The sequence below is a fragment of the Cupressus sempervirens genome, chromosome 6 (genome assembly GCF_028749045.1).
Source record: "Cupressus sempervirens isolate cs-2001-9-10 chromosome 6, ASM2874904v1, whole genome shotgun sequence".
Classification (NCBI taxonomy): Eukaryota; Viridiplantae; Streptophyta; class Pinopsida; order Cupressales; family Cupressaceae; genus Cupressus; species Cupressus sempervirens.
In genome coordinates, this window is record NC_143123.1 from 364,482,715 (window position 1) to 364,493,185 (window position 10,471).

The window sequence follows — 10,471 nt, forward strand, 5'->3', positions numbered from 1 at the left end:
ACCCTTCCACTTTGCATAGCCATCATGGTATCCAATTTTTCCGTAAAAAGAGTAATGATAGATAATGGATCAGCCTTGAATATTTGCACCCTAAAATTCATAAAACAAGCTGGGTATACTGAGGTAGATATCATTAGTGAGGTTATCACCATCAAAGCTTATGACAACTTGGAAAGAACCATAGAAGGAACTATTTTGCTGCCAATCAAGGTTGGGCCAGTCATCCAAGAAACACTCTGCCATGTTATTGATCTAAACCTACCATTTAACATCCTCCTCAGTCACCCATAGATTCATGCCATGAAAGTTGTTCCATCCACTTACCATCAGTGCATCGAATTTTTGCATCAAGGCACTGAGGTAACCATCCATGCAGATCCAGAACCCTTTGCTTACTAGAATGCGGTTGAAGCTTCATATACAAACCATTACCCTAGAATTGATATCACCACATCCATCGCCAGCTCATCCCACACTTGTAATGATCTAGAAACCATCCTTGCCTCCACCCTGTCGACCGTGAAGATCAATAACAAAGGCTGTGGAGAGTATAGTCTGTCAGATGCATTTGTTGTCAGGACACTCCCACTTGATCCACATGCCCATGGATGACCAACATATCACAAAGCTAAGGAGATTCCATCTCCTTGATACAAATAGTTTGGCCCAACAACCTTTGTATCCTCGAAAATCCCTCTTCATGAGGAGCTCACTCCAGATATCAACAATTGGTTACATAAGGATGCACCTACAAGAAATCCAGCATGCCTTGATCACTTTAGCTAGAAGTATCCCTAAGAACATAAGCTCATCACTGACAAATGGAACTATCAAGGTGGTGGTCTAGGACCAGAAGAAAGAGGCATGCAGTGCCCCATTGATGCACACAAGTGGGAATCAAAGTCAGGTCTTGGCTTTGGCATACCCACAACTAGGGGCACCAATACGAACAATCACGCTTTTTCGAACATTCATCACAACCTTTTCAAAATTGAAGACATTCCTGAGGAAGTTGAAAAGAGAGCCTACAATGATATCCCAGACCAAATCTCCCTTAGAGACTCTGTTCTCCAAGAACTATCCATCCACCTCATTGACCTACCACTCACCCATCCACAACTCATAGATTGGGACCAACCAAGCGTCATACACATTGAATAGTTCACATAAGAGGAAGTGCTTCTAAGATTCATGGGAGCTGAAACACCTCACAAGAAAAAAAAGCCAGATTCTGCCTATATCTTCAAGCTAGATCCCAAGGGGTATTTTGGAGAAAATCTCCAACATAGTTTTGATACACCCAAAACTGGAACTAAGGTGAATCCAGGACTAGCTAAGGCAGTGAAGAGAACCCCTCAGCAAGAACATCTAGAGCCACAAGCAGAACATGAGGATTTAGCATTGCCTCCTCAAGATAATCGACCAGAGGTGTCTTCTATTCTAATTGAGGATACTAGAGAAGTCAACATCGGTTCTTCAGAGATCCCCATACTTGTTCACATTGCTGCATCCCTATCACAAGACCAAGCTGACCTCCTCTTTGAGATCTTAAGAGAGAACATTGGATGATTTTCATGGTCATATCAAGACATGCCAGGGCTTGATCCAAAGCTTGTAGTTCATCATCTTGCAGTCGATCCAAAGATCAAGCCCGTCAGACAAAAGCTTAGAAAAATGCACCCCAAGGTGGCATTACTGGTCAAAGCTGAATTAGAAAGAATGTTAGCTGCTAAGGTTATCTGACCTATTGACTACTCAGAGTGGATGTCCAACATGGTCCCCATCACTAAACCTTTCAGTGACATCATAATCTGCACTGATTTTAGAGATCTTAACAAAGCTTGTCCAAAAGATGATTTTCCCTTGCCCAACATAGATATGATTGTAGATCTTACAGTTGGACGTGAAATTTTGTCCCTCATGGATGGATTTTTTGGGTATAATCAAATCAAGATTGTAGAAGAGAATCAACATAAGACAACATTCACTAGCCCTTGGGGAACCTTTTTCTACAACATGATGCCTTTTGGCCTAAAGAATGCTGGGGCTACCTATCAAAGAGCTATGACAACCATTTTTCATGATCTCATCCATAGCATTTTGGAGGATTATGTGGATGATATCTTGGTCAAATCTCATACCTTCATGGATCATCTTGCTGACCTGGAGAAAGTCTTTGATAGGTTAGCCAAATATCATCTCATGCTGAATCCCAAGAAATGTGTCTTTGGGGTCACATCTAGCAAGCTTCTAGGCTTTATAGTCTCTAAACGAGGTATAGAAATCGACCCCAAGAAGGTCAAGGCTATCTTAGACATGCCTCCTCCCAAGACACTGTGACAACTTCTCTCTCTTTAGGGAAAGCTTCAATCTGTCCGACGCTTCATCTCCCAGCTTGCAGATAAGTGTACGCCATTTTCACATTTACTAAAGAAGGATGAGAACTTCAAGTGGGATCCTTTATGTCAGCATAACTTCGATCAGCTCAAACAGTATCTCACCAATCCCCCTATGTTGGTTCCACCAGTTCTTGGCCGTCCCTTGATCTTGTACATATCAGCAATGCCTACTGCTCTAGGGGCACTTCTAGCACAGCTTGATGACTATGGCAGAGAAAGAGCCATCTACTACATTAGTAGAACCCTAGTTGGTTATGAACTCAATTATACTCCTATGGAAAAAGCTTGTTTGGCAGTTGTTTTCTCAACTCAAAAGCTTCGCCATTACATGCTAAGTCATACCATCCAACTAGTCTCCAAGATTGACCCTCTCAAGTATATGCTCTCTAGAATAGCACTTACAAGCCGTTTGGCCAAATGGGTTATGCTCCTTAGTGAATTTGACATCTAGTATGTGGACAGAAAGGCAATCAAAGGGCAAGCTATAGCAGATCACCTAGCTGATGCACCTCTAATAGATGCATATCCTTTGATCACAAAATTTCTAGATGAGCATATCTGTCTAATTGAAGAACAACCCCCATGGAAACTTTATTTTGATGGCTCATACACATCTCATGGATCAGGGGCAGGAATATTGTTGGTCACACCTCAAGGAGATTACATTCCAAAAGCCTTCAAGCTACAATTCCCTAGCACCAACAATATAGCTGAATATGAGGCTCTCATAATTGGATTAAAGATAGCTACAGAATGGAACATCACTGAGTTACAAATCTTTGGTGATTCTCAGCTCATCATCAAGCAAGCCCTAAATGAATATCAAACCAAAGATGAAAAGCTATTACCCTACAAAGAGCTAGTTGATCAGCTAACCCAACATTTTACAAGGCTTTAGTTTACACAAGTGCCTCGAATATAGAACAAAGTAGCAGATGCTATGGCTACTATCAGCTTGCTCTTGGAAATTTCCCAAGCAGCTACACAGTATGAGTTTTTAGTCGAGCAACTCCTCACACCTACCTATGCGAATGATGACTCAAATCATGTTTTTATCTTAGTTGGTCCCCAATCCCCTTGGTATCATGAGATTTACGCTTACCTTAATGATGGTATCATATACCCTCACCTCACACGTATCCAACGCCAGAACCTCATCTAAAAATCATCCCGCTATGTTATCATAGCCAATACCCGATATCGTCGGGCTTATCACGATACTCTCTCTTGATGTTTAGATGAAAATGAGGCCGCGATGGTGTTAAAAGAAGTACATTCTAGACTTTGCGATGCCCACATGAGTGGTATTGTTCTAGCATGACAAATCCTTAGAGAAGGCTACTATTGGCCTACCATTGAAGAAGACTCCAGTGACTTTGTCAGAAAGTGTCTCCCATGTCAGCAACACGCAAATCTTGTGCACGCTCCAGCATAGGATCTACAGGCTATTGCACCACCTTGGCCTTTCGATTGTTGGGGCCTTGATCTAGTTGGAACTATCACACCCCTCTCATCTGATGGACATAAGTGGATAATAATGGCTACAGACTATTTCAATAAATGGGTGGAAGTAGTCCCCCTAGTCTCAGCTACAGGAGTTCAGGTCTCCAAGTTCATCTTGTACCACATTGTTTGCCGCTTCGACATCCCATCCCCATCTTCATCGACCACAGAGGTAACTTTGAAAATCTTAACATGGAAGAATTATGCACTTCCCTTCGCATCCATCACCACTTTTCTAGCCCATATTTCCCACAAGGTAATGACCAGGCAGAGGTAACTAAAAAAACCCTCCTCAAGATCCTAAAGAAAGTTGTCAATGATTCCAGCTGCGATTGGCACCTACAAATAAATCCAGCCCTATGGGCCTATCGAACCTCCTTCTGTACATCCACAGGAACAACTCCATACTCCCTAGTCTATGGTGCCAAAGTGGTACTACCCATAGAGGTTGAACTTCCCTCCTTGCACATATCTTTGCAAGGGAAAATATCAGATGAAGAATACAGATTAGCTCGGCTCACCCAGCTAGATCTCTTAGAAAAGAAGCAAAAACAAGCCTATGATCATCTCATAGTCTATCAAACTCGTCTCAAAAGGAATTTCAACAAGAAGGTGCTCCCACGACACTTTCAGCTGGGCGACATGGTCCTCAAAGAAAATATGAAAGTCCAAGCTGATCGAGAAAAGAAAGGCAAGTTTGAACCTACATGGCTTGGTCCTTATGTTGTCACTACATCCTTTGGCTCTAGAGCCTATTAGCTATCTACACCAGAAGGAGAACTCTTGAATGATCCTACTAACATCATTCATCTCAAGAAGTTCTATGCTTGAAGATCCTTGGTATACCCAACTTTTGAAAAATACAAAAAAAAAAAAAATAGTAAAGAGAAATAAGCGTCCAATGGTGAAAACTTGGCAATTCAAGCACCTTGGATAGGTACCTTGGTGAAAACCTGGCCATTTCAACGCCTTGTGTACTAAGACTAATCCATTATCTATCACTATCCTATCCCTCATCCATTCACCCACCATCCCATAAAACACCTGCTTGTTCCCTTGGTGTTCCAACCAAATATCCAAAATCTAATGGAGCTTGTAAATACCTCTTGTATAGCTTGTAAATCTTGTACCTCAACTTGTAAATCTTGTATCATCCCTTGTATCATATCTTGTATATCAAAATCTTGTCCAAAGCTTGTACCATATTCTAGCTTGTAAATAAGCTTGTATCCTAGTTTGTATCCTATCACATGCACACAAGGAACCCCATTTTCACTTAAGCTTTTCGCAAACCATCTACCTATCCACCTATCAACTATTATAGACATCCCACCCTTCACAAACATTTCCATCTCACAAAACCAAAACATGAACAACCTTGTACATTTTTAAGATATATTGGTCTGTCAACTTGTACATCCTCTTTAGCTTAGTACCATTGTATCTATCCAGCTTTTGTGTCAGTTCCTCCTTGATCAGCATCTTGCACACATCGCACAACCCTTGGTTAGCTATTCCAATGCATCTTTTAGCTAGATCTCCTGTCACCAAAGTGTTATCCTTCTTAGTTCAGCTTGCCAGACGCATCACTCATCCAGATCTATCAACATAGGTTCTCTTCGATAGATCCTTGCAGGATATATCTTTCCTCATGCCTAATCTTGGTCCGTTAGTACCTCGTCCTACCCATCTCATTGGCAAACAACTCTCTTTTGGATTTTCACTTTCTTTTGATTTGGATTCTTCCCTTTTGGTTCTTGAAGTATCTTTTCCAAATAATCTTTTTGTTCCCTCCTCAAAGTTGCCACGATCTTCCATATCATGGTATACTACGAATGGGGCAATCTGAGCATAAGGTCTTGATCAGGTCTTTTGTTTGTTTTTATTTTCTGCTTGTGGGTTACTCAGTGTCGGTTCCACTCTAATTCTTTCGAGATCCATGTGTGATGTTGGGCCAATCCTTGCGTGTTTGTTTTGAGTTAGTTCGTTAGTCCTCTAGACAGTTGGTGAGAAGGCCTTGATGTTCTTGGTAACCTTGGCAATTAAGCAATAGTCCTATAGAAAATCTAGTGCTCAACTACATGGTGGTACTTCTCTTTGAAATATCCCCCCGCTCAAAAAGCTTCAATGGTTTCCCTTCATCTCCATTATCCCCCATCCATATCCAGCATCCGTCTCTCCTACCCCAGCTTATGCATCAGTATCTCTTTGAATCAATCTTCACTTTTAGCTTTAGGGATCCACAATCCTAGTCTTAGGGATCCACCAATCCAATCAATCCACCAAGCCTCATCTTTCGAGATCCACAATCCTAGTCCTAGGGATCTCTGAAACCCATCTTCCACCAATTTGACTCTTTGAAATCCTATTGCATCAGCTTTATAATCCCCTCATCCATCTCCCTATCCTAGATTCCTTTTTATAGCACTCTGCTCCTTCATCCTTCCCCCCAATCTTGAAAGTCTTAAGCTTATTTACTCTTGTGCCTCTGATTTTCCCCTTTATCATTCTCCCGTAGTGAGAGTTTGAGCTAATTTAGCCTCTTCTCTTAAGCCACTCTTCGTCCTCCCATCCTAGATTCTTGTATTTTTCAAGAAGCTGTTGAGCCTCATTTTTTGTCCCCGCCGCTTTCTTGAGGGGGCATCTCTACGTCTAGTCTCTCCTCTTCTTATCTGAGACTAGGGCAACCTTGTTGCTAAAATATCTTCCTCGTGTCTTCTTCATTCAAACTTCTTTGACATAGTGTTGTCTCAACACTATGTCAAAGAGGGGCAAAATGTAGACACCTAATTTGATTACATCACTTTGGTAATCCTATTTAGTTATCTCTAAAGGCATCATTAATTAAATTCTATTTAATTAATCCTTTGCCATCCCCTAGCTGATTAATTTAATTAATCATCTATAGTCCTAATTGATAAAACAAATAACCTATTATTTATCAATTAAATCCTATTCTTCTATCTAAATTCCAAAATCCTCATTTATTAAATAAATCTATTTGATAAATAAAGCCCTCAAATCTAATAACCCCTAAACTATCCTAAATCCTCCATTTAGCCTAATCCACCCCATCCACCCATACTAACCAAGCTTAGCTACTAACTCACCCACCCTCATTAAATGCCATCCACTTGCACATCTCTAACAAGCTTAGTCTAATCCTAAATCACCTCTAATCCCCCCTAGCCTTGTCACATTCCTTAAGTAAGCTTAAGACTTTCCTAAGCCAAGCAAAGTCAACAATCTCAACTCCCTCCAAAATATCCCAACCACTAAGCTTTGAATGCTCTTACAAAGGCCATAAAGACTCTTACAAGCCCATTCATTGCTCTTACAAGCCATTATGAAGGGTCTTTATGAAGATATTATCCCTTGAGCCTCCTTTGTTGACTCATCCATCCTCTTGCCTCCATCCACTCACCTTGTGACATGTGTCACTCCCTGGTTGGTGCTAAACAAGCACAATCCATGTGCTCCCCTTTGAGTGCATCCTAGCCCTCCTTAAGCTTTTATCTCTCCTTTCATCTTAACCATTCATCCCTCAAGCCCTTAGCCTATAAATTGAATCCCCTCCCAAGCCATTTCATCACAATCCTTGAGTTAAAGTTATAATGCTAGTTTGAGAAACCAAAGCCCTTAACCATACCCTTATAATACCAAATTGAGAGCTCACAAAGCTACCAATTTTCCATTTTCCATCTCCATTGAAGCATAGTTTGATTATCTTGAGCACACATCCCAAATCCTATCAAGTAGACTCATCCCTAAATCAAGTGACCATCCTCATTGGGAGAGCCATTCTATGGCTCATATTCTCATTTGAGGGTTTCACTTTGTCTCTCATATATGTTATGGTTTTTATGCTAGTTAATGCTTTGTTCTCTTAATAGATTGGTGTTTCTCGCTAACATATTTCTCATATACAGTGACTAGTTATCATAGGTGTCCCATGATGAACCCCAAATTTTTGGCCTCCATTTATGATGTTGAAAACTTGAAAGAAGTATGGTCATGGATGTCAAAGGTGTTGGAGATTATCATTGATATGAAATGATATCATTCTTATATTGGCAAAGCTAATATTAATTAAAAGAAAAATGATTGAAATATATTTGAGTGAGTATTCACTTTGATTCTATACTTTAGTAGGAAGCATCAACATGGTAAAGAAATTTTCATGGAAGAGTGTTAGAGAGAATCAAAAATGATTTCAAGAGGTTGTTCAAAGTAGATAAACATGATGGCCAACATATATCAATTTAGCTCCAATGTATACATCTACCTAGTGAGAGAATGCACTAGCACAAAACATATGTATAAGGAGGATGTAGATAATTAATACATAACATAGCAAATATGTAGACTACCATTTCTAATCTATAAGTTGTCATTAGGGGTATCCGATTACTGTTGAATTTATTGAGTTTCTACTAATGAGTTTTACCCATCTGTCCACATGTTTGTTCAAAAGTTGGACCTGTTAGAGAAGGTACTAGACATGAGGCTACATTCTCAGAGTATAAAGTTGAATGCACATTATATTTCTTCCCCATGATTTCTTCCCAAAAGTTTGAAAGCTTTAATAGAAGTTCTTGGGAAAGTTGGCTTTTCAACAGTGAGTGGTGATCACAGAAGATTGTGTTTATACAGTGCATTATTCTTACTTGTAAGGACTATTAATTATGCAAACTATAAGGGGAAAATGTTTCTAGTGGTGAGTGCAATTATCAAAGATTCTCTAAAGCTAAAGAATAAAGATGCATATATGGTACTTGGTTTACATGATGCCGTTGAGGAATTCAATGGGCTTATTGATTTACTAGTCTCAGATAAACATGTTGGAAACTTCACTCCCAGCATAAATGAGGTGGATGATTTAAGTGTCTCATTAATCTCAGTGAAATGCATATAAATGGGACTTCTCTTGATGAAGATTAAGGAATTATGGAGGGCAACTATGTTTCTTTCAAATTCTCATAAAATATCTAGTAACAAAGTACCTAGTAGCAAAGAAGTGGCAGAAAAAAGGGCTTCACTGTATATATTCATTGAGAAGTTAGTTTTACAGTCAGGGCAAGAAAATGTCTGGGAAATAAAGTATTTGCTTGATGTAAATGACATCATCAATAGCCAAATAAATCTGTATAGGAGCAGAGTTGCTAGAATATTATTAATCGTTAATCTCTTGTTTATCAACATCTAATGATAATTTGTGTTTGCTTGCAGGTTCAAGAATCCAATAGAAAAGAGGATGAATATCGGGTTGAAGATGATGAAGTAATGAAGAGGATACATCAATCTATAGGGAAACTATTAGGACATGTGTAAGTGTGAACTTTGAGGTCGAGCAAGTGATGAGATGTGTAAGAAATCCAGTTCATCATGTAGTGAAATGCCTAGATTAACATGACTATGGCCGGTGATATCAATGGAAGCATCCAACACAAGAAAATATGCATTATGGATAGAGCATGAGAAATATCATTTATTCAAACACCAATGAGGTTTCCTAGCCTAAATCGAGAAAATAAATCATTAAATTATACAATTGCTAAACTTATGTGTTTGTTAATTATGATTTATTTGTTTTGAAGAGACGCGATGCTTTGAAAAGACATCTGATACCCCCTTCAAATCTATAAATATAGATGAAAAAACAAATTCAGGGAAGTCTAGAGAGACAATATATATATTCATATTTTAAATTTTTGCCTATCCTATGCCCTATGAAGTATTATATTTTTCATTTGCAAAGAAATGATTTTTTGAACTAAGCTGGATGGTGGATTATTGAATAAATTCTTGTGCAATTCTGGAGTCAAACTATATTGGATAGATCATTCATAAGGAGTGTCTCCAGTACGATTTTATTTCTGGATCAGTAAGAAATATTTATTTTAATTTATTTACATCAGAGTTTGAAATTATTATTAAGTTATGTCCTTTATAAATGTTTTTAAAAAATATTCTATAAATATTTTAATATTGAAATAAGTGGATTGGGTCATTATTACATTTTAAATTTGATAAACATAAATATTGTAAAATATTTAATTATTTTCATATTTATGTCTAATTTGTCTCTGTAGGAGTTAAAGTGCATTTTAGACTAGTTTAAATTGTGTTTATATAGTTGATTTGTCGTGTTTGAATTATTAAAATTGTTTATAGTTTAAATAGATTAAACTTTATAAAGTTGTTTGTTTCAACTTATATTATTGACTCTGATTGCCCATTTAATTAAGCACTAGTCTTTTACTCTTGATTCATAATCCATATGCTAGAAAATGTCTCATTTCTTTCCTTTGATGAATTAATATATTCATTTGTTGCATTCATTCTTTATTTAAAAAATTATCACATTTATACAGTCATTTTATTTTATTTGATTCATAATTTGCAAGTTTTAGTTTTTCTATAATTCTTTCCATTATGAAAAATTCCAATACATTCACATTCTAAACAATCTACTATAAGTGTCTTGGATCTAAGTGTTGTTGTCCAGGATTAGGTACACCCACCTCAGTTTTGTAGAGCCAGAAGCATAGAGGATTTAAATTAATTTG